Below are 22771 nucleotides of genomic sequence, written 5' to 3'. Positions count from 1 at the left end.
AGAGACAGATGGGGACAGAGACAGACGGGGAAAGAGACAGAGACAGATGGGGAAAGAGACAGACCTGGAAAGAGACAGACCTGGAAAGAGACAGATGGAGCAAGAGAGAGACAGACGGAGCAAGAGAGAGACAGACACAGAGATAGAGACAGACAGACAGAGAGACAGATAGACTGATACAAAGACAGACAGAGAGACAGACACAGAGACAGATAGACTGATACAAAGACAGACAGAGACTGGGAGAGAGACAGAGACACAGTTACTATCCCAGGCAACACCCGGGTACTACAGCTAGTACACTACAGTTAGGTCCAGAAATATTTGGACAGTGACACAAGTTTTGTTATTTTAGCTGTTTACAAAAACATGTTCAGAAATACAATTATATATATAATATGGGCTGAAAGTGCACACTCCCAGCTGCAATATGAGAGTTTTCACATCCAAATCGGAAAAAGGGTTTAGGAATCATAGCTCTGTAATGCATAGCCTCCTCTTTTTCAAGGGACCAAAAGTAATTGGACAAGGGACTTTAAGGGCTGCAATTAACTCTGAAGGCATCTCCCTCGTTAACCTGTAATCAATGAAGTAGTTAAAAGGTCTGGGGTTGATTACAGGTGTGTGGTTTTGCATTTGGAAGCTGTTGCTGTGACCAGACAACATGCGGTCTAAGGAACTCTCAATTGAGGTGAAGCAGAACATCCTGAGGCTGAAAAAAAAGAAAAAATTCATCAGAGAGATAGCAGACATGCTTGGAGTAGCAAAATCAACAGTCGGGTACATTCTGAGAAAAAAGGAATTGACTGGTGAGCTTGGGAACTCAAAAAGGCCTGGGCGTCCACGGATGACAACAGTGGTGGATGATCGCCGCATACTTTCTTTGGTGAAGAAGAACCCGTTCACAACATCAACTGAAGTCCAGAACACTCTCAGTGAAGTAGGTGTATCTGTCTCTAAGTCAACAGTAAAGAGAAGACTCCATGAAAGTAAATACAAAGGGTTCACATCTAGATGCAAACCATTCATCAATTCCAAAAATAGACAGGCCAGAGTTAAATTTGCTGAAAAACACCTCATGAAGCCAGCTCAGTTCTGGAAAAGTATTCTATGGACAGATGAGACCAAGATCAACCTGTACCAGAATGATGGGAAGAAAAAAGTTTGGAGAAGAAAGGGAACGGCACATGATCCAAGGCACACCACATCCTCTGTAAAACATGGTGGAGGCAACGTGATGGCATGGGCATGCATGGCTTTCAATGGCACTGGGTCACTTGTGTTTATTGATGACATAACAGCAGACACGAGTAGCCGGATGAATTCTGAAGTGTACTGGGATATACTTGCAGCCCAGATTCAGCCAAATGCCGCAAAGTTGATCGGACGGCGCTTCATAGTACAGATGGACAATGACCCCAAGCATACAGCCAAAGCTACCCAGGAGTTCATGAGTGTAAAAAAGTGGAACATTCTGCAATGGCCAAGTCAATCACTAGATCTTAACCCAATTGAGCATGCATTTCACTTGCTCAAATCCAGACTTAAGACGGAAAGACCCACAAACAAGCAAGACCTGAAGGCTGCGGCTGTAAAGGCCTGGCAAAGCATTAAGAAGGAGGAAACCCAGCGTTTGGTGATGTCCATGGGTTCCAGACTTAAGGCAGTGATTGCCTCCAAAGGATTCGCAACAAAATATTGAAACTAAAATTTTTTTTTGGGTTTGGTTTATTTGTCCAATTACTTTTGACCTCCTAAAATGTGGAGTGTTTGTAAAGAAATGTGTACAATTCCTACAATTTCTATCAGATATTTTTGTTCAAACCTTCAAATTAAACGTTACAATCTGCACTTGAATTCTGTTGTAGAGGTTTCATTTCAAATCCAATGTGGTGGCATGCAGAGCCCAACTCGCGAAAATTGTGTCACTGTCCAAATATTTCTGGACCTAACTGTATATATATATTCAGGCCCGGCGTCAGCACCCGGCAAACCCGGTCAAATGCCGGGGTCCTGGGCTGCCGGGGGGGGCCCACAGGCGGTGGCAGGGGGGCCCGGTGCCCGCGCTGTCACCGGCTTCCCCCTTCGCCGAGGATAGCACTTTCAATTGTATCGGCATCGCAGTTGCCGATGCAATTAAAAGCAATGATGAAACCATTCTCCCCGCTATGTCTGACACTGTCGGCGTTCTGAGCCTCTGCCAGCTCAGCAGCGGAGCGCGGTGACGTCATCACTGCGCGCCTACTCAGAGGACAGAGCGACAGCGGTGAACGCGCCGAGGAGACTGGAGCAGCGGGGGAACGAGGAATAGTGAGTATTTATGTAATCGTGGTGGCCAGGCGACCATGGAGGTGCATTAAATGATATGGGGCTGTGTACTACATGGAGGTGCCTAATGCTATCATGGTTTGCACTGTGCTATATAGGTGCTGTGTACTACATGGAGGTGCCTAATGCTATCAGGATCTGCACTGTGCTATATAGCTGCTGTATACTACATGAGGATACCTAATGCTATCTGGGTCTGTATTGTGCTATATAGCTGCTGTATACTAATGATATGCCTAATGCTATGTGGGTCTGCACTGTGCTATATAGGGGCTATATACTACATGAGGATGCCTAATGCTCTCTGGGTCTGCACTGTGCTATATAGGTGCTGTGTACTACATGAAGGTGCCTAATGCTATCAGAGTCTGCACTGTGCTATATATGGCTGTATACTACATGAGGATGCCTAATGCTATGTGGGTCTGCACTGTGCTATATAGGTGCTGTAAACTACATGGAGGTGCCTAATGCTATCTGGGTTTGTACTGTGCTATATGTTGGCTGTATACTACATGAGGGTGCATAATGCTATGTCGGTCTGCACTGTGCTATATGGCGGCTGTATACTACATGAGGGTGCCCAATGCTATGTCGGTCTGCACTGTGCTATATGGCGGCTGTATACTACATGAGGGTGCCCAATGCTATGTCGGTCTGCACTGTGCTATATGGCGGCTGTATACTACATGAGGGTGCCCAATGCTATGTCGGTCTGCACTGTGCTATATGGCGGCTGTATACTACATGAGGGTGCCTAATGCTATCTAGGTCTGCATTGTGCTGTATGGCAGCTGTATACTACATAAGGGTGCCTAATGCTATGTGGGTCTGCATTGTGCTATATGGGGGCTGCTTAATGTTATATTGGGGTTGCATAGAGAACTATGGGGGCTTCATAACACTATATGGAGGAATATCGGGGCTGCATACTACTATACCCCCTGAGTTGTATGTCACCTCCACCCCAGTGCTATATACCCCCTCAGAGCTGTGTATACCCCCAGAGCTGCATGTCACCTCCCCACTTGAGAGCTGTTTGTCCCCCCCACCCCAGAGCCACTGCCCCCCTCTAGAGCTTTAGCTTTAGATTTAAAACAGATTTACAAATGTAATAACTTTTGTACAAACTTCAAGGATTTTTTTTTAAATCTTCCCTTGCGGGTGGCACACTCTTAAACGTTGCAAACATAAAATACTTTCATCAACACGGGAACGGGACCGGGTCCTTTTATTTGCCCACCCAAACAAACCTAGCCTTGGTGTTGCCCCTAAGAAACGGGCAGCACCCCTTTGGGGAAAAGGCCAGGAACGGGCCCAGGTTTTGTTTTACGGGACGGGTACAAGGTTTCACACCTGGTTGTCTCTCAGGGGCCCCACGTCCAGGGGACCCCGGGCCCGGAGGATCGCCACTGGTTGCAGTGGTGACGGGGCCTCGGCCATCACTTTCCCGCAGGCCCATCCTCCAGTCTGCCTCTCCAGAGGTCGTGAAACGGGACAGGCCGGTCAAGGGATTATTTACAAACCCAAACGTTTTTGGGGTGGCCTGCAAGTTCTCGGCCTTGTCTCTTTAAACGGGGCAAAAACAAAGTCCCAACGGGGATGGGCAGTATGGTCCCAACCTGGACTGTTCAACTTGGCAGCCGGGATCCGCTGCCTTTAACCTTCATGTTAATCAGGTGAAAGTCTCGGATAATTGGTGCTCATTCATTCAGCTATTTACACAATCAACATATTGCACCCCTAGATGACAGTCTCCCTGTACCTAAGTGGAGGCCTACCTAGGTTGGGTCGTGTTGACCTCCTGGGCCCAGTGCTGTCAGGGGGAGGCAATGGGATAGAGGGGACAACCGGTCCCTCTTCCCGTATGTCAGGTATAGCTGGTAGAGACCTACGGGGGCGTGGTATAGGTGTATCCCTGGGCGTTTGTTCAGGTGGATCGCTGCCGGGCGTCTCTGTCTCTATTTCTTCCACAGGTTGTGGGAACATTATCACGAGAACAATTACCGCGCCATTCTGCATAGGCCAGTCTGCTGGGAAGTCACCCATCACGGTATGAATCACCTCTTTCTTCTGTTCCCCGCTCGGCACGGGAACCAGAGCCTCATCTACCAGTCTCAAGGGATCCGGGCATCTCTTCAGGTGGTCCCTGGAAACAGTAGCCGTGGTCTTCCCCTGGTCGCGACTGATCAAGTAGGTCTTCTTGTTTTCCTATTCAGTAGGCTGTATGACGTATGGGGTCCTTTCCCACTGGTCGTCGAGCTTATGCGTCCTTCTCTTACGTTTCAGCACCACATCCCCGGGTTCAAAGGGGGTAGCTGGAGCCCGCTTCTTGAAGCGCTGCTCTTGCTTTTCTCGGCTCTGGCGCAGATTCCTCTCCACATACTCCTGGATCCGTTGGTACTGCGTCTGTCGCTTGGCATCCCAGTTGTTAGTGGAGGGAAGGGCTTCGGGTGCTCCTATGTCCATTTCTAGGTCCACTGGCAGCTGTCCCTGTTGGGCTCTCATCAGGTACGCAGGCGTGCACTTGTTGGAAGTGCAGGGGATGTTATTGTACATGTCCACCAGGTCAGGCAGCTTTCCGGCCATAGGTTCCTTTCCTCCAACGGTAGTGTCTTGAGGAGGTTCAGGACCAGGTGGTTCATCTTCTCACTCATCCCATTAGTTTGGGCATGGTATGGCGTGGTCCGGATCTTCTTGCACCCGTACAAGTGGCAAAACTCCTGGAACACCTCTGCTTCAAAGACCGGGCCCTGGTCTGTGAGCACCTTTTCCGGGTAGCCATGCGGTCGGCAAAAATAGGCCTGGAAGGCTCTGGCCACGGTACGGCCCGTCAAGTCCTTAACGGGGACAACCACCATGAACCTTGAGTAGTGGTCCACAATGGTCAGGGCATAGGTATACCCACTTTGGCTGGGCGTAAGCTTGACGTGGTCCAAGGCGATCAACTCCAGCGGCTGGTGTGTGATGATCGGCTGCAGCGGGGCCTTCTGGCTGGCCTCGTCCCGCCTTCTCAGTGTACAGGGGCCACATTCTCGACACCAGTCCTCCACAGACTCACGTATCCCACTGCAGTAAAACCGCTCCCTCAGCAACATTTCTAGCTTTTTCCAACCGAAGTGCCCTGCGCCATCATGGTAGGCCTGCAGGACCTTGGGCACGCTGGCCTGGGGGACCACCAGCTGGCGAACCTTCTCATGGATTTTCGGGTTGATCAGCTCCCTATACAGCTTCCCTTGATGTAAGTACAGCCGGTCTCTATCCTTCCACAACCGCTGAGCTTCTGAGGGGGCTGCGGGATCCATCCTGGAAGAGCCCTGCGCAATCATGGTTTTGACCAGTTGGACTGCAGGTTCTTGGTCCTGAGCTTCTTGCCACCCTTGGATGGGCAGCGGATCAAGGTTCACCTGCTGTTGGTTAACGCAGGGCTTCTCATCCCGTGGACGATGGAACGCAGGTAACTCAATTTCCTCCCTCCACCCCTTCATCGGGTAGGTGCAGCATCCGTGACAGCGCATCCGCGTTGTGACCAGCCCTGTACTTGATATTGAAATCGTATTTGGACAGTCGAGCCATCCACCGCTGCTCTAGGGCGCCCAGCTTAGCTGTATCCAGATGTTTCAACGGATTGTTGTCCGTGTAGGCAGTAAACTTCGCCGCCGCGAGGTAGTGCTTGAACCTTTCAGTTATTGCCCAGACGAGGGCTAAGAACTCAAGCTTGAAGGAGCTGTAATTTTCGGGGTTCCTTTCCGTTGGTCGGAGTTTTCTGCTAGCGTGGGCGATCACTTTCTCCTTCCCATCCTGTACCTGGGACAGAACCGCACCCAGGCCCACATTGCTGGCGTCGGTGTAGAGGGCGAACGGGAGGCCGTAATCGGGGTAGGCCAAGATCTCTTCCCCTGTCAGGGCTGACTTCATCTGGTGAAAGGACTCCTCGTGCTTCTCGCCCCAGACAAACGTGGGGCCCAGGGGCTCTCCCGTTCTTGGTCTGTCCCACGAGGAGGTCTTGCATGGGTGCGGCCATCTTCGTGTACCCCTTGATGAAACGGCGGTAGTAGCCCACCAGGCCCAGGAACTGCCTTACCTCCCTTACCGTGGTCGGTCGTGGCCAGCTCTGGATAGCGGCAACCTTTTCAGGATCCGGGGCTACACCTTCTGCGCTCACTACGTGTCCGAGGTACTGCACCTTGGGTTTCAGCAGATGGCACTTGGAGGGCTTCAGCTTCATCCCGTACTTGGAGAGGGCCGCGAACACTTCTGCCAGGTGCTCCAGGTGGGCTTCGTATGTCTTGGAATACACGATCACGTCATCCAAATACAGTAGATCAGTCTCGAAGTTGAGATGCCCCAAGCAGCACTCCATGAGCCGTTGGAAGGTCCCGGGGGCATTGCACAGCCTGAACGGCATGCTCCGTCCAGTCCTCAATCAGTTGATTTGACTCAGCCCGGTTGTTTCTGGGCCTCATACTGGGTCTGAGTACCCCTCCTGGTGCTCCAGTTTCCAATCGATTCCCCGGTTCGGTACCGGCGGGCCACCACCCGTCCCCGGTCCCTATGGTTCCACCGGCTGTAATCCCAGCTCCTGCAGGTGGCCACCACCGTCTGCCCCCTTGCCAGAGGTGACTGGGCTCCAACCCAGACACTTGTGTAGACTATGGCAGACCTAGGCACAGGTCTGCCCTTGAACTTCACTCCACTCCACTTCACTGTCAAAGCTAATCTACTGTTTTTTTCCCGCCAACCACCTGGCTCTGCCCCCCTGGTGTGAACATCAAACTCGGAGGGTGGTAACAAGGGTTTCTGTAGTTTGGCTGCTGTCACCTCACTAAGGGGGGCGAGTGTGAGTATGGGACTACCTGTGACAGCCTGGCTAGTCCAGGGCGTCACAATCGTACATGTTATCGTAGTTGTGTTGTAGCTGTGTCTAACTCATCTACTCTACTCCAGGCAGAAAAGAGCCGTGTAATTCCCCTAGCATACAGTAATTGGGCTAGTCCTCAGAAAGGATGCGATTTGCCTGCTTCACTGAACAAGACCTGGTTGTCAAGGGAACAAAGCTTGAACTTAGTATTATTGTGACTGCTGACTACTTATATTGTAAATACTGGGGAAGTCTGGCCATAGCAAAGAGTAAGGGGTACTTTACACGCTGCGACATCGCTAGCGATATATCGTCGGGGTCACATCGTTAGTGACGCACATCCGGCGCCGGTAGCGACATCGCAGCGTGTAACACTAATGAGCGACGATCAACGATCGCAAAATTGTTCCAAAACAGTGATCGTTGACACGTCGTTCATTTCCTTAATATCGCTGCTGCCACCGGTACGATGTTGTTCGTCGTTCCTGCGGCATCACACATCGCTACGTGTGACAATGCGGGAGCGACGAACATCTCCTTACCTGCGTCCACCGGCAATGTGGAAGAAAGGAGGTGGGCGGGATGTTATGTCCCGCTCATCTCCGCCCCTCCACTTCTATTGGCCGGCCGCTTAGTGACGCGGCAGTGACGTTGCTTTGACGCCGAACGCCCCTCCCCCTTGAAGGAGGGATTGTTCGGCGGTCATAGTGACGTCGCTGTCAAGATATGTGCGTGTGACGCTGCCGTAACGATAATGTGCGCTACGGCAGCGATCACACAATATCGCACACACGACGGGGGCGGGTACTATCGTGCTCGACATCGCTAGCAAACGCTAGCGATGTCACAGCATGTAAAGTACCCCTAATTTACACTGGTCTGTGGAGAAACAAAGCTTGGGGTGAACCAAGAAGGGGTGAGGAATGCTGAGCTCAAACATATGCAAGACTATGCTATTCATTATAAATTGATTACGATGATGTTACAAGGCGCTAAGGTTCTGATTCATCAAAGCTTTTATGCCAGAAAACTGTTGCAAAATTTTTATGCAAAAAAATGACAATATTTGCCATTTTTTTGCCGTTTGAATCAAGAGTATGCGTATTTTGTACACCAGAAATACTACTCCAGTTTTTGACTAGAGTAGCATTTCTGGTGAGGCGACAAATTAATCAAGTGGTGCACACCTCATAATTCGGAGCCTTGTGAGCATGTACTACACTACCCTTGATTGATTAATCAGTCACCTTATCTTCATTCAGGCTGTGTTCTATTGTGATGATGTCAAAATACTGTTTCATTTATTCCTAGTTTGTGTGTTAACTCTATGCATAGCAAAGATTAAAAAAACATGTCAAAAAATGGAGATGGAACATGCTGTGGATCTAAAAATCTTTAGAGCACATCAATTTCCTCACAGAAATTTTCTTCCGCCTATGGAACAGATTTTTGAAATCACATTTACTTTGTTTCTGTTGTTTTCTACTTTTGATTAGTAAATCCGGATTAAACAAGCTCCTATTATGATATCATAGTTGTAATTGTTCTTCTTTCTAGACTGTGTTTCTATTTGTTGTTAAAACATCATGCCAGCAGTTTTTTTTTTATTTCACCGATGAAGCACTGCTTTAAATGGAAGTTTTAACACCGTTACTGGCATCCTGGCACTGTACTGCCCTCTCCCCCTGGCGGAGATGCCGACACAATCACCCTCCCGGCCGCTCAGCAGTAGCATCTCATCTGGTCCCTGCCGCCGGCTCCCAAGGCTTGTGCACACCGCTCAGGTATTGCTAGAGACACATTGCTAGTTGTCTGGTCCCGTTTCCTTATCCTGTGTCTATACCTGTGCTTCACCACAGGTAAACACATATTTAATCTTGTGTTGACGAAGCCGAAACCCCACTCACCTGGGGCTAAAACCCTGCCCACTCACAACGGACCAATTACTTTGCTAAGTGGGCAGGGTTTCGCCCACCAAACAGCCATATTTTACGCCCAGTGAGAGCCGTTTGGAGAATTTAGTGGCTCTCACTGAGGATCCGACTCCTGTCAGTCACAGCAGGGAGCCTGACCGACCCGACCGATACATCACTATTGTCTCCCTGAGTAGCACCTGGAAGCTACCTTCCAGCACAAGCCTATCCTCACCATCAGAGGCTCTCTTAAAGAAGAGGTAGGCACTTAAATACACCCCTCAGGTCGAGCCATTACTGTTGCCCAGTGGGTCCACTTTGACGATCATAACAGTTTTCCCAGGTCATGGATTCTGCTGTCTTTAGTACTACTCAATTCGCTGGTCTGCAATAAGAGATGGTCCATCAACGGGAACAACAAGATCGAATCCTGACCTACTTGTGGTCAGTGGACGCCCGTCTACTCGCATTGACACCAATGGCTCCACCTGCTCCGTCAGCAGTACCTACTCCTGCAGCATATCTAGCTCCTTGTTTTGGTCCTCGGTTATCTTCTCCCCCACTGTTTGACTGCAATCCAAAGCAATGCACAAGATTCATAAACCAGTGCTTACTGCATTTCGAACTTTTTGTTTCACCAGTTCATCTCTGATCAGGCCAAAGTGGCCTTTCTGATGTCCCACCTGGCCAGTGAAGCCCTCGCTTGGATTAATCCATTATGGGAGAGGAAGTGCTCCTGTTGTCTCATGCAAGCCTTCCTGGAGGCGTTCCACATGGTATTCGATGAGCCGGGTTAAGGCTTCTCAGCGGTAACTTAGCTTTTCAGACTACGTCACGGAAGTCTCACCGTAGGCCAGTATGCTATACGTTTCTTCACCATGTCCTCACAACTTAGCTGGAATAATGAGTTGCTGGTGACTGTATTCTGAGAGGATCTGTCCGAAAGAATAAAGGACGAACTGGCAGGTCAAGATGTTTCTTCTATCATGAACGAACTGGTATCTCTGGCTATCCACATTGATCCAAGAATGCTCTAGAGAGGCAAAGCAAGAGAGAAGGTCATTGCACCTGGCTCCCTCCTTCCAAAGATCCACTGTGTGACGGTATGTCATTCCTACTGCTTCCCCTGAAGTGGATTGTGCAAACTTGGCAACGCTTCGCTTGGAAGACTGTGTTCCACCGGAGAAGGGTGCTTCTCTTGTGGGAGTCCTATACAGTAAAGATGAGTGAACCTGAGGTTCAGGGTTTGGTGTTCGTACCAAACACAGACTAAAAAACCCCCAGAGTTCGGGTACTGAGTTTGGATGCTTTACGTCTGCAAACCACTCACACGAGCATTGCTGTGCTCGGTTACGTTCAGTGCTCAGCCCAGTGCGACCTGCTTTCAGTGTTTGCATGGTTTGCACTGAGGGTAACAACAGCATGATCGTAGGTAGTGTGCACTAAACAAAAAAAATGGAAAAACACCTCCCTCATTTCCCCTGGGACTAATCAGTTTATGGCTTGCTGCCTGTTGGTGGAGACCTGAACTGCCCAATTAGTAACTTCCATTAGTGTTCAGATCAAGTCTGGGTCCCAAATCAAACTTTTCCTAAAGTCCAGCTGAACTCGCCGAACTGAACTTCCACGGGTCCTATCATCTCTACTAAACACCTTATCCTTTTCTGTCCTATGTAGCTGGGAAACTTCCAAGCTTAGGGTCCGTAGGGGAGGCTACGCTAGGTGAAAGCAAGTCCTCTCTGTCCCTATCTCTGTCAGTGACCTTATCCTGTGGCAGCACTCGATTCACTGGGCAGGCCTGCCTTGACTCCGATTCAACAGGGAATTTCATGCAACAGGCCATAGTGGATCGGTACCGAATTCCCATCCAGTGACTTCAAGTTCCCATAGCCATGATATACGTGGATTGAAAACCTTTGACCAACGCCATCCAGTTCATCACCAAGCAAGAGGAGCTCTGCGTGGCAATGTAGATCTCCTTCCACGTGCTTCCTGGTCTGTCACATTCACTGCTACTGGGCCTGCCTTGGCATCATATGCACAAGCTGGTCTTGGACTGAAGATCCGGAGATGTGCTCAGATGGGGTCAGTTGTGTCACGAGAAATGCTTTTTTCCAGGCTGTCCTGCCAGACTGTCTGTGAAGCATTTAAATCTTCCTGGTCTGCCATCTGCCTACTGGTCCTTTGCGGATGTCTTTGACAAGAAGGAGGCCGAGACACTATTGCCACAAACGCCGTATGATTGCAATATCTACCTATTCCCGGGTTCCTCACTTTCCCATGGCTGAGGAGGTGTAGATTGGGTCCAGGAATAGGGTGTAAAAATTTCATCACCAAATTTGCATCTCCTGGCCCAAAAATGCAAAAAAAGTGGGGGGGGTTTCTGCCATAAGGTGCAAATTTGGTGCTGAAATCTGGTGCAGATGATTGCAGCTCCAAATGTGCACCTCCTGGCAGAAAATCAGGGCAAAAACCACGGCAACAAAATGCGTGAAAGAACATATTCTTTTACCAGAAAGTGTAGATTGGGTGCAGGAATATGGTGTAAAAAATTCATCACTAAATCTGCATCTGTTGGCGAAAAAAACTGCAGTTTTCTGCCAGGAGATGCAGGTCTGTGAACTCACTGACCGCCACCTGAGGTCAGGTTACTTGCGATCACAGGTGAAGGACCGTGGGAACCTCCAGCTGTGACCGGAAATCACCTGAGTGATGTCACCGCTCATTGTGCAGCTCACTCATTCTCTGCACTCACAGCAGGCGGTCATGTTCTATGGCCACTTGCTGTGACTTGGATGTAGCAGAGCTGAATCATTGTGGGATCTCATGTGGATTACTTTGGACCTGCAGGTGTGTTTGGGGGGTTAATAAAGTGGTGAAAGAGGGCGCGTTTTTGACTTTTTATTCCAAATAAAGGATTTTTTCAGTGTTTGTGTTTATTTACTTTCATTTACAGATTAGTGATGTGGGTGTCATAGACGCTGCCAGCACTAATCTGGGGTTTAGTAGCAACTGGGAGTTGTTATTAACTGCTTATCACCCCAATTGCCACAGGGCAATCAGAAAGAGCCAGTAAAGCGCCAGGCTTGTCGCATCTAATGGATGGCTTGAGGCTGATATTTTTAGGCTGGGTGTCTCCAGTGGGTATGAAAATTGGGGGGGGGGGGCCGCACGTCATTTTTTAAAATTATTTATTTATTTATTTAAATAATAAAGAAAATTTGCATGCGGTTTCTTTTATTTTGCTACACAGCCAAGATAAGCCCAGGGCTGGTAAGTAGGAAGCACTTGCTTCATTCTTGTTTTCTTTATTTTTCCTTTATTTTTTTTTATTTTCTCGAGTGCCAAATCCGGATCAAACATTCGGAATCCCATGCCCGGCATCTGGGCATCATTAAAACCGCACGGATCCGGACTTTTACAGTCCAGGTCTGCCCAGCTCCAGTAACAGGAAAAATTGGACCGTACAATTTGTTGTGCAATTTCTCCTGAGTACGCAGAGACCCCATATGTCGTGGAAAACTATTGTTTGGGTGCACGACAGGGCTTGGAAGGGAAGAAACACCATTTAACTTTTGGAAAGCAAAATCATCTGGAATTGATAGTGGATGCCATGTCACATTTGCAGAGGTCCTGATGTGCCTAAACAGTGAAAACAGCCCACAAGTGACCCCATTTTGGAAAACTACATGTTGAGCTGTGAATATAAAAGATCAAATTTTCCTAACAAAGATGTTGCTTTAGCTCATAATTTTTTATTTCCACAAGAGTAACAGGAGAAAATGGACCCCAAAATCTGTTGTGCAATGTCTACTCAGTATACCAATCCCTCATATGTGGTATAAAAGTACTGTTTGAGCACACTGTCGAGCACCAAAAGGAAGGAGTGATATTTTTTTAGCACAGATATTGATTGAATTGTTTGCATGAGCCATGTTGCAATGGCAGAGGCTTTGATGTGCTTAAACATTGGAAACCGTCACCATTTTGAAAACTCCCTCTCCCCAGGGAATTTATCTAGAGGTGTGGTGATCACCTTGAGCCCCCAGGTGCTTTACAGAATTTTATACTGCTGAGGCATGAAAATAAAAAATTCTAATTTTTCCCACAAAAATCTGGGTTTAGCACAAATTTTTTTTTATTTTCATGAGAGATCAACTTCCCCCCATGTTCTTATTATACCACTGGTCACAGTGTGGTTTAGGGAGCTGTGGAGTGGTACCTCTGACAGTGGTATGGGTGCAGCCATTAAAATGTAATGTGGTCAACAAAATGACATCCCTCTTGTCTTTATACTTGACCACTAGCATGTTGTTGCAACATTGGCCCCTGCTCACCCCCTTTTGGAGCATCTACCCAATTATTGATCTAGGGAAGCCTCTCTGGTTTTTGTACATAGTACCGCATGCTGCAGTAGCTCTGGCAGAGAGGGACTTGAAGAGTGGGAATCTGGTGTAAAAGTTATCTACGTAGAAGTGATAATCCTGATCCAGCAGTGGGTGCACCAAATCCCACATAATTCTCCCACTCACTTCTAGGACAGAGCGGCAGCATTCAGCGGGTTGAAACCAGGTGTCCTTCCCTTCATAAACATAAATCTCTGGGTGTACCCTGAAGTACTCTTGCACAGTTTGTACAATTTTTTTCCATACCTCACCCTCTTACTAGGAAGGCATTGTCGGAAATTAAGCTTCCCCTTGAAATGTATTAGGTACTCATCCACACAGATGTCCCCTTGGGGAATTTATACCTCTGCAAATTTATTGGTGAAGTGTTCAATGACCGGACGAATTTTAAAAAGTTGGTCAAAGTTGGAGTCATCTCAGGGAGCACATTGTGCATTATTAAGAGAAGAGTTTTGATCCAGCGAATTTAACTTCAGAATCCATTCTGATAAAACTTATCAGTTATTTCTATTAAAAATACAAAAATATTGGCAAGGTGAAATATATTGCAAAGGCACCGCACAAAAAAGGAGCAGATCTAAGCATTTCCACTGTCTGTCTTAACCCCTTCCCGACTTTGGACGCATATATAGTCCAAGGTCGTTTCTCCCCGGTTGCCGCAGACATGTGCAGCTAACAGGTGCAGGTAGATTAGCTAACCATTTAGATTGTGCTGTCAAAATCTGACAATGCAATTTAAATGGCTGTGACTGCAGGTCCCACGTAATCCATAGACAGAACATCCCATGATGATCCCGGCTCTACTACATCTGAGGTTGCAGTGTGTGGTCTTATTAGAAAATGTGACTGATTATGCATTGTCAGGGACACACTGACACAGCCGCAGCTGTGAGTGGTTAAATCAGTGAGTTCACCTGAGGTCACAGCTGTTGGTTCACACTGTACCCCAGCTGTGACCGCAGGTGAAATGACCCTAGGTGAATGTTTTTTGTACTCAGTAACCTCACCTCAGGTGAAGTTATTGATCTCAGTGCTGGATTACCAGATTACACGATTTGTATGCATTGAGTATTTGGTTGCAGACATTTCTGCACCAAATCTGCATCTCCTGGCAAAACCTCATCAAATATATATACGGTTTCTGTGCATTTTTCTGCCAGAAGATGCAGATTTAGTGCAGAAATGTCTGCATCCAAATACTCAACATGCACACATCACCTAATCCAGTAATCCGACACTGAGTTCAATTACTTTACCTGAGGTGAGGTCACTGAGTTCAATGAGGAACCCCAGCTGTGACCTCAGCTGTGACCTCAGATGAAGTCATTTAACTCAATGCCAAATTAGGCAATGTGCACACATTATTTTATTGCAGACATTCCTGCACCAAGTCTGCATCTCCTGGCAGATAAGTGCACCAAAACTGCATCCAAAATGCATGCGATTTGGGTCAGTTTTTCTGCCAGTAGATGCAGATTTGGTGCAGAAAAGTCTGCAACCAAATACTCAACGTGCACACATCACCTAATCCGATTATCCGGCATTGAGTTCGATGACTTCACCTGAGTTTGATGAGTTCACCTGAGGTCACAGCTGGGGTACCGTGGGAAACTCAGCTGTGACCTCAGGTGAAGTCATTGAACTCAATGCTGAATTACCATATTAAGCGCTGAGCACACATTGAATATTTGGTTGCAAACATTTCTGCACCAAATCTGCATCTCCTGGAAGAAAAATGTACTGAAATCACATCAAAAATTACTTCACCTGAGGTCACAGCTCTCTACTAAAATTCTTGCTAAGAGACCAGATACACTTTTACATGATTGTGGAATAAGGTTACATGCTGTCCATAGGAATCTGCAGAGAGGCAAGGAGTGAGGAAAAGGAACAAAGAGTAAGAGACATAAACACACTTACAAGCACCAATCATTTATTTCACTCCAGTGCTGGATTTGCAGCTACACTGCTCATTACTGCTGTATAGTATCCTACATGCTTCTACTGCTTCTGGGGATACGCAGCAGTGTGTGTGGAGTGTTTTGGAGATATGATATCACCTAGTCTCATCTGTTAGCTCTGGTAAAACGGACAATTACAGATAGAGTCTACAGAAGGAAAAAATAGTGAAAAATGAAGGTGTCATGAACAGGCGGGGGAGTCACTCAGATATCCCGCAGCTGTTCACGGATTTGTCAAGAACACGACTACTCTCTAGCGCCCCCTTAGTGTCAGGTCAATTTCGGAACTGCCGGACAATAAGTAAATGAGGCACCAATTCCCGCTAATGGAATATATATATACCTCGGTACCCTTAATGATAGCACCACAATAATTCTACACCACAATAATTCTGCTGCCACCACCGAAACTTGGTACAGGAAATTCGGACACCCGTTACAGATAGCATAAGGCCCTTCGGGTTTTGGATTCATAGATATAGAGCATGAGGAAAGAAACTATTAAATTTTATATATTTAATCCGAAAATAGGCAGTGTTTATAAAAATATACAAGAATTTACAAGAGGGAACAATACAAGTACAGTATACATAAAAATACATAAAAATAAAAGGGAACAAAAATGAAAGATTACTACACTTGGTCATGGATTATGGCTCAGATATAGGGGGGAGGCAGCCCCTTGGAAATGGACAATCCTATAAACAGAATGTATATCCTCTGGCATTGACACAGAGCGTACTAAGACACTGGCTTTTATTAACCTAACCGACCCGCAGCCCCCACCTCTGCTGACATCATGTAAGGGAGGGTATTTTCCCCTCTTCCAAGATTATAGAATCGTCATGGTCCTTATATCTCCGTGTGGGAGCATCCCATGCGGATGATATTACCGTCGTATTTTATTTTAGGATTTTAGCAAAAGGTGGATACCACACAAGGGGATCTGGCATGTTCTGGGGCGCAGATATTAATTTGTGGCTCTTCCGTATGTCCTACGATTAAGCTTAAATATGTGAGATGTGCGGTATGGAATTTCGAGATCAGCGGTATGCCCGCCATATCTGGGGGACATATGTATCTCACAATATTAATACTTGCCCAACGGAGACAATACTGCTGCCCTAGCCTTTTGATCAGCAAAGCTATATTCCTGCAGGAAACTTGTACTCCGCCCCTGTGTATACAGATTGTAGTCGGATAGTTGGAGCGTCTCTGGCTACGCAGGGGGTCTTTGAAGAGCTGGGAAGAGGTGTTGTAAGATAATTGAAAGGTACCTGTTACATCTCCTAACAAGGAAATTGTTTTCTGGCTGTTAATTTGGTAGGGCTCTGGAGGGAGGGAGGGAATCACCCCTAATCCAGAGACCATGAAAACATATCTGCTTATTATATTTTCATGACACTTCCCCCTTCTTGAATGCGCTATGGAGGCAATACCTCTCGGTACTCCTCCAGGTGCAGCTCCGCAGTCTCCCCTCGCCGGGATAACCCGTCAGCATTGCCATGCTCGCTGCCTTTCTTGTGAAAAACGGCAAAGTCGTACTGCTGGACCGCGAGGCTCCAACGCAGCAACCTCCCATTGGTCCCGCACACGGTGTGTAGCCAGCTGAGGGGGTTGTGGTCTGTCACCACAGTGGAGGAGTGCCCGTACAAGTAGAGTAGGGCTGCAGACGTTGCAGGGCCCACATGATTGCCAGGCATTCCTTCTCCATAGTGGAGTAGGCCACTTCCCTCGGCAGGAGCTTCCGGGTTAGGTACAGCATGGGATGCTCCTAGCTTCCCGGATGGACCTGGCTGAGCACAGCACCGAGGCCAAACTCGGTAGCGTCGGTCTGCACCACAAACGGCTGCGTGAGGTCAACTGCTTGGAGTACAGGGGCGCTGGTGAGGGCGGTGTTTAACCCTCGAAAGGCCACCTCGCAATCGTTTGTCCAGTTGACTGCATGGGGTAGCCTCTTTCTGGTGAGGTCTGTCAGGGGCTTTGCAAGGCTACTATAGTTTGGTACGAACCACCTATAGTACCCTGCGGTACCCACGAAGGACATCACCTGCTTCTTGGTCCTGGGGGTGGGCCAGGACGTGATGGTGTCCACTTTCTCAGGCTCTTGCTTGAGAGTGCCCCCGCCTACCCGGTGCCCAAGATAGTGAACCTTACTCATGCCCAGCTGTCACTTCCCTGGCTTGATGGTCAAGCCTGCTTGATGGATGCACCCGAGCACCTGTCGTAGATGCCCGAGGTGATCCTCCCAGGTTGGACTGAAGATGGCAATGTCATCCAGGTACGCCACGGCGTACCCTTCCAGTCCCTCAAGCAGGTGATTGACCATCCGCTGGAAAGTAGCAGGAGCATTTTTCATGCCGAAGGGCATAAAGGTGGACTCATACAGCCCAAAGGGGGTGATAAAGGCTGATCTCTCCTGAGCCTCAGGGCTCAGGGGAATCTGCCAGTATCCCCGACTCAAGTCCATGATGGACAGGTACCTCGATCCGGCTAGCCGCTCAAGCAGGTCATCGATGTGTGGCATGGGGTGCACATCGGTGACCGTTATGGCGTTGAGCCCCCTGTAGTCCACGCAGAACCGGGTGGTCCGGTCCTCCTTTGGCACTAGGACTACCAAGGAGGCCCACACACTCTTGGACCTCTAGATCACCCCCAGTGTCAGCATCTCGTCGATCTCCTGGCGCATGACATGCTGTACTTCCAGTGAGATCCGAAATGCGGCCCGCCTGATATGGGGGTGATCCCCGGTGTCCACATGGTGGGCTGCTAACTTTGTCCTTCCGGGCATGTTGGTGAACATGCCTAGGAAGGTTTACAGTACCTCCCGCAGCTGGGACCGCTGACTGCTGGACAGCAGGTCACTTACCCTTGCATCCTCCATGGACCCACTCGACTTGGACTGGGCGAGCATGTCCAGGAGGGGGTCTTCCTCCCCGTCTTCGGGCAGGTTGCAGACCGGTAGAGCGCAGGCCTCATGTTCTTGATGCGCCTTCATCATATTGATGTGGAAGGCCTTCCGCCTGCCCCGGGCATGGTCGAGGGTGACCACGTAGGTGACTGGGTTGAGCTGCTAGTGTATGACATATGGGCCTTCCCAGACTACCTGAAGCTTATCTTTTGGCACTAGGACCAGGACCCACACCTTCTGACCTACCTGGTAGGTCCGCTGCCGGGTGTTTTGGTCGTACCATCGCTTCTGATCAGCCTGGGCCTGCGCCATGTTGTCATGCACCAGCTGCGACAAGGCCTGCATTTTGTCACGGAGCCGCATGACATACTCCACAACAGACACCTCTGGGGGGTTCAGTTCCTCTTCCCAGGATTCCCTTACCAGACCGAGGGGTCCCCGGACTTGTCTGCCATACAGGAGCTCAAAGGGGGAGAATCCCGTTGAGGCCTGTGGGACCTCTCGGTAAGCAAATAGCAGGTGTGGGAGGTACCGCTCCCAGTCGCGTCCCTGAGACTCAACCAGCATCTTCAGCATTTGCTTAAGAGTGCCATTAAGTCGTTTGCACAAACCATTGGTCTGTGGGTGATACGCACTGGACACCAGATGCTGCACCTGCATTTTCTTACAGAAAGCCTCCATTAAACGGGACATGAACTGAGTCCCTGGTCGGTAAGCATCTCCCTGGGAAATCCTACTCTGGAGAAGATGGCCAAGAGGGCATCTGCCACCTTATCGGCCCTAATGGAGGACAGAGCCACTGCCTCCGGATACCGGGTAGCATAGTCTACCACAGTAAGGACAAAATGTTTGCCAGAGCTGCTGGGGATGGCCAGAGGCCCAACGATGTCCACAGCGATCCTCTGGAAAGGTTCCTCTATCACTGGCAGAGGGATCAGGGGAGCTTTGGGAGCAGGCCCCGACTTCCCCACTCTCTGACACTTGATACAGGAGCAGCAGTAGTTGGCAACATCTGTCCCCATCTTGGGCCAATAGAAATGGTGAGACAGCTGGGCCTTGGTCTTGCTGACCCCCAAGTGTCCAGCGAGGGGGATCTCATGGGCCACCCGCAACAACTCTTCCCTAAAGCAGTAGGGCACAACCAGCTGTCTTTCATTCAGCCCCTCCTGTTGGGAGTTACAGGGAACAGTCTCTCGGTACAACCTCCCCTGGTCCCAGAATACCCTCTCCTTATTGGTCACAGAGACGGGCTTCTCCGCAAGGTCCCTCAATGTCTCTAGGCTGACATCTGAGTACAGAGCCGACTGGAACTCCTGGCTGGAGGCAGCCAAAAGTGACGTTAGGGTCCCAACCTGGCTGTAACCCTCTGTGACCCCCTCGGAGTCCGCACCTGGTTCTGTTATCCCCCTGTGTGGAGAGGGGCCAGAAGTCAGCGCGCTACCTGCCTTCTAGGCACTCTGACTGTGGGTGACAGCGCCGATGTAGGCTGTCTCCCCGGGGGGTAACAACTCTTCCCCATCAGCCTGACCGGCTCTGGGTGCTACTTGCTCCTGATCCCGTAGTACCTAAGGAGCAGTGCTAATCCTGGGGCAGCTACCACCGGCCGTGTCACCGTCCGCTGTGACACTGGTCAGCTGCATTTGACCACCTTCCTCGTGATTCTCATGTCTGCCTCCATCTCTGTCAGCACAGACAATTACTACCTTGGGGATGGCCTCAGCCACGTCACCCCGCAGCGTGGCATGGCTGAGTTCCCCTGTACAAACCTCCACTTTATTTCCATGCACAACATTTGTAATCACATTCTGGATATCCACATTCGGGTCACATGACTTAACAGTGCTTGCATCACATGACTTATCAACAACATTTGCATCACAAGACTTATTGGATTGGAGAGGGTCATCAGGGACAAATTGTGCAACCAATCATCCCAGATCAGTCCCCAATAAAACATTTGCTGGTAGATGTTCGGACACCCCCACTTCCCTCCACCCTCTCCCAGCACCCCAGTCGAGGGAAACCCGGGCCATTGGTAAAGATTGGCGAACACCCCCAACCCCAGTGACAGTCAGGAGTTTTCCCGGGATAAAGTTTTCAGGAGGCACCAATTCGGGGCGGATCAGGGTTCGGTCGGCTCCAGTGTCCTTGAGCCCCACAGTGAGGGTGCCGCCCACTGTGACAGAGTGTAGGTTGTCACAGGCCCTACCATTCGCCTCCCCCACCAAAAAAACTGCTGCACTAGGCCCTTGGGCCTTGGATGTGGGGTTCCTCTTCTGCCTCTCTGGGCAAGCAGAGCTGAGGTGTCCAGGCTGGTTGCAGGAAAAACACCTGCGTGGGTCAGAGGTGGGTCGGGCACTAGTAGATGAGACAGAACCTCCAGGAGGTCGGCTGGCAGGGGCAGGGGTGGTAGTAGTCATCTTACCACCCCTTTCCAGCTGGTGGTGGAAGGCTTCAGCACCCCCGATGCACGGTTGGCCTCATAGGTGTCAGCAATCTGTGCGGTTGTATTCGCATCCTTTGGTTCCCGGTCCATCACGAACTGTCGCACGTCTGCAGGACACAGGTGTAGGAATTGGTCCTTTACCATCAGGTCTGTTATCTGCTCACCAGTGGTGGTGGACAGTCCTTGGGCCCATTGGTTAAAGTTGGTCCGAAGCCCATCCACAACGTCTCTGTTGCTGTCGTGTGGTCCACACTGGAGGGTCTGGAACTTTTTGCGGTACATCTCTAGAGTCAGCTGATACTTCCGTATTAGGGCCTGCTTTATGGCCTCATAGTCTCCACTATGCTCTTGAGGGAGACTGGCAAACGCGTCCAGGGCCTTGCCTCGCAGCCCTGGGGTTAAGTATCATGCCCATTGTGCTGAGGGCAACTGGTACTGCAAGCAAGTCTTTTCAAATCCCCTCAGAAAGGTATCCAAATCCCCATCCTTTTCCATCATAGGAAAGTGCTCTGGTCGGGGCTTAAAGCTGCTGGCATTATTGGACTCACCGTTCAGTGAGGAAGGTGTCTGCTGCCGGGCTTGGAGGACCTTCAACTCATGGTCTCTCTGGGCTTGACGCTCAGCTCTCTCAGCCTCCCGCTCGACTCTCTCAGCCTCTTGCTGGGCCTGGCGCTCAGCAAACTCACGCTCTGTTTGGCGTTCTTGTAGCACAAACTGTAGCCGTGCTCGAGAGTCACATTCTCCAGTTGCTGCAGAATCATCGGCAAGTAAGAGTCCCTTCCACTCCGGGAGCTAGGGTTGCTGCCATACCCCTCGGAATCTGACAGTTCTGCGGACCGTCCTGGAGCTAGGTCCGTGGCAAGGTCTCCTGGTGCTTCGCTGGTCCCATGCTCTTGGGCCACATTGCGCTGGTCTTTGAGATCATCCTCCACCAAGCCACAGATTAGCATCTCTTTGGTCTTGTTGGACCCATCGAGGCCTCGCTCCTCACACATTTGGATCAGCACAGCTTTCTCATGCTTCTTATAAGCAGCTGCCATTCTAGCAGTCAGTTGCCAAATAAAAGATAGGCTAGAAAAACAAAAGAGGGGAGGGGGTAACTGCTACACGTACAGTATTGTTCCAGGTATATTTAAACACTGAGTTTGATCCTCAAAACTTTTGCAAGTTTTTAGTGAAAGGGATGATTGCTCAAACCAGATCACTAATGCTCTATATCCCACCGCTTGCCACGAATTTGTCATGAACAGCCGGGGGAGTCACTCAGATATCCCGCAGCTGTTCACGGATTTGTCAAGAACACGACGACTCTCTAGCGCCCCCTTAGTGTCAGGTCAATTTCGGAACTGCCGGACAATAAGTAAATGAGGCTGCTGAGCTAATAATGCCAAATATTGGAGGTCTCACAGCAAGGGTAAATGTATATATCCCCGATTCCCGCTATTGGAATATATATATACCTCGGTACCCTTAATGATAGCACCACAATAATTCTGCTGCCACCACCGAAACTTGGTACAGGAAGTTCGGACACCCGTTACAGATAGCATAAGGCCCTTCAGGTTTTGGATTCATAGATATAGAGCATGAGGAAAGAAACTATTAAATTTTATATATTTAATCCGAAAATAGGCAGTGTTTATAAAAATATACAAGAATTTACAAGAGGGAACAATACAAGTACAGTATACATAAAAATACATAAAAATAAAAGGGAACAAAAATGAAAGATTACTACACTTGGTCATGGATTATGGCTCAGATATAGAGGGGAGGCAGCCCCTTGGAAATGGACAATCCTATAAACAGAATGTATATCCTCTGGCATTGACACGGAGCGTACTAAGACACTGGCTTTTATTAACCTAACCGACCCGCAGCCCCCACCTCTGCTGACATCATGTAAGGGAGGGGATTTTCCCCTCTTCCAAGATTATAGAATCAT

The 22771-nt window shown here is 49.1% G+C and overlaps 1 pseudogene; it reads right to left on the bottom strand.

Moving 5' to 3' along the window:
* LOC142302443 (uncharacterized) overlaps positions 1-21866 on the bottom strand; it is a 57217-nt pseudogene extending 35351 nt beyond the window's left edge.
* Positions 21867-22771: the final 905 nt, after the last annotated feature.

The sequence above is a fragment of the Anomaloglossus baeobatrachus genome, chromosome 4 (assembly GCF_048569485.1).
Source record: "Anomaloglossus baeobatrachus isolate aAnoBae1 chromosome 4, aAnoBae1.hap1, whole genome shotgun sequence".
Classification (NCBI taxonomy): domain Eukaryota; kingdom Metazoa; phylum Chordata; class Amphibia; order Anura; family Aromobatidae; genus Anomaloglossus; species Anomaloglossus baeobatrachus.
Note: the sequence above shows the minus strand (reverse complement) of the source record. Positions and strands in the feature narration are given on the sequence as shown.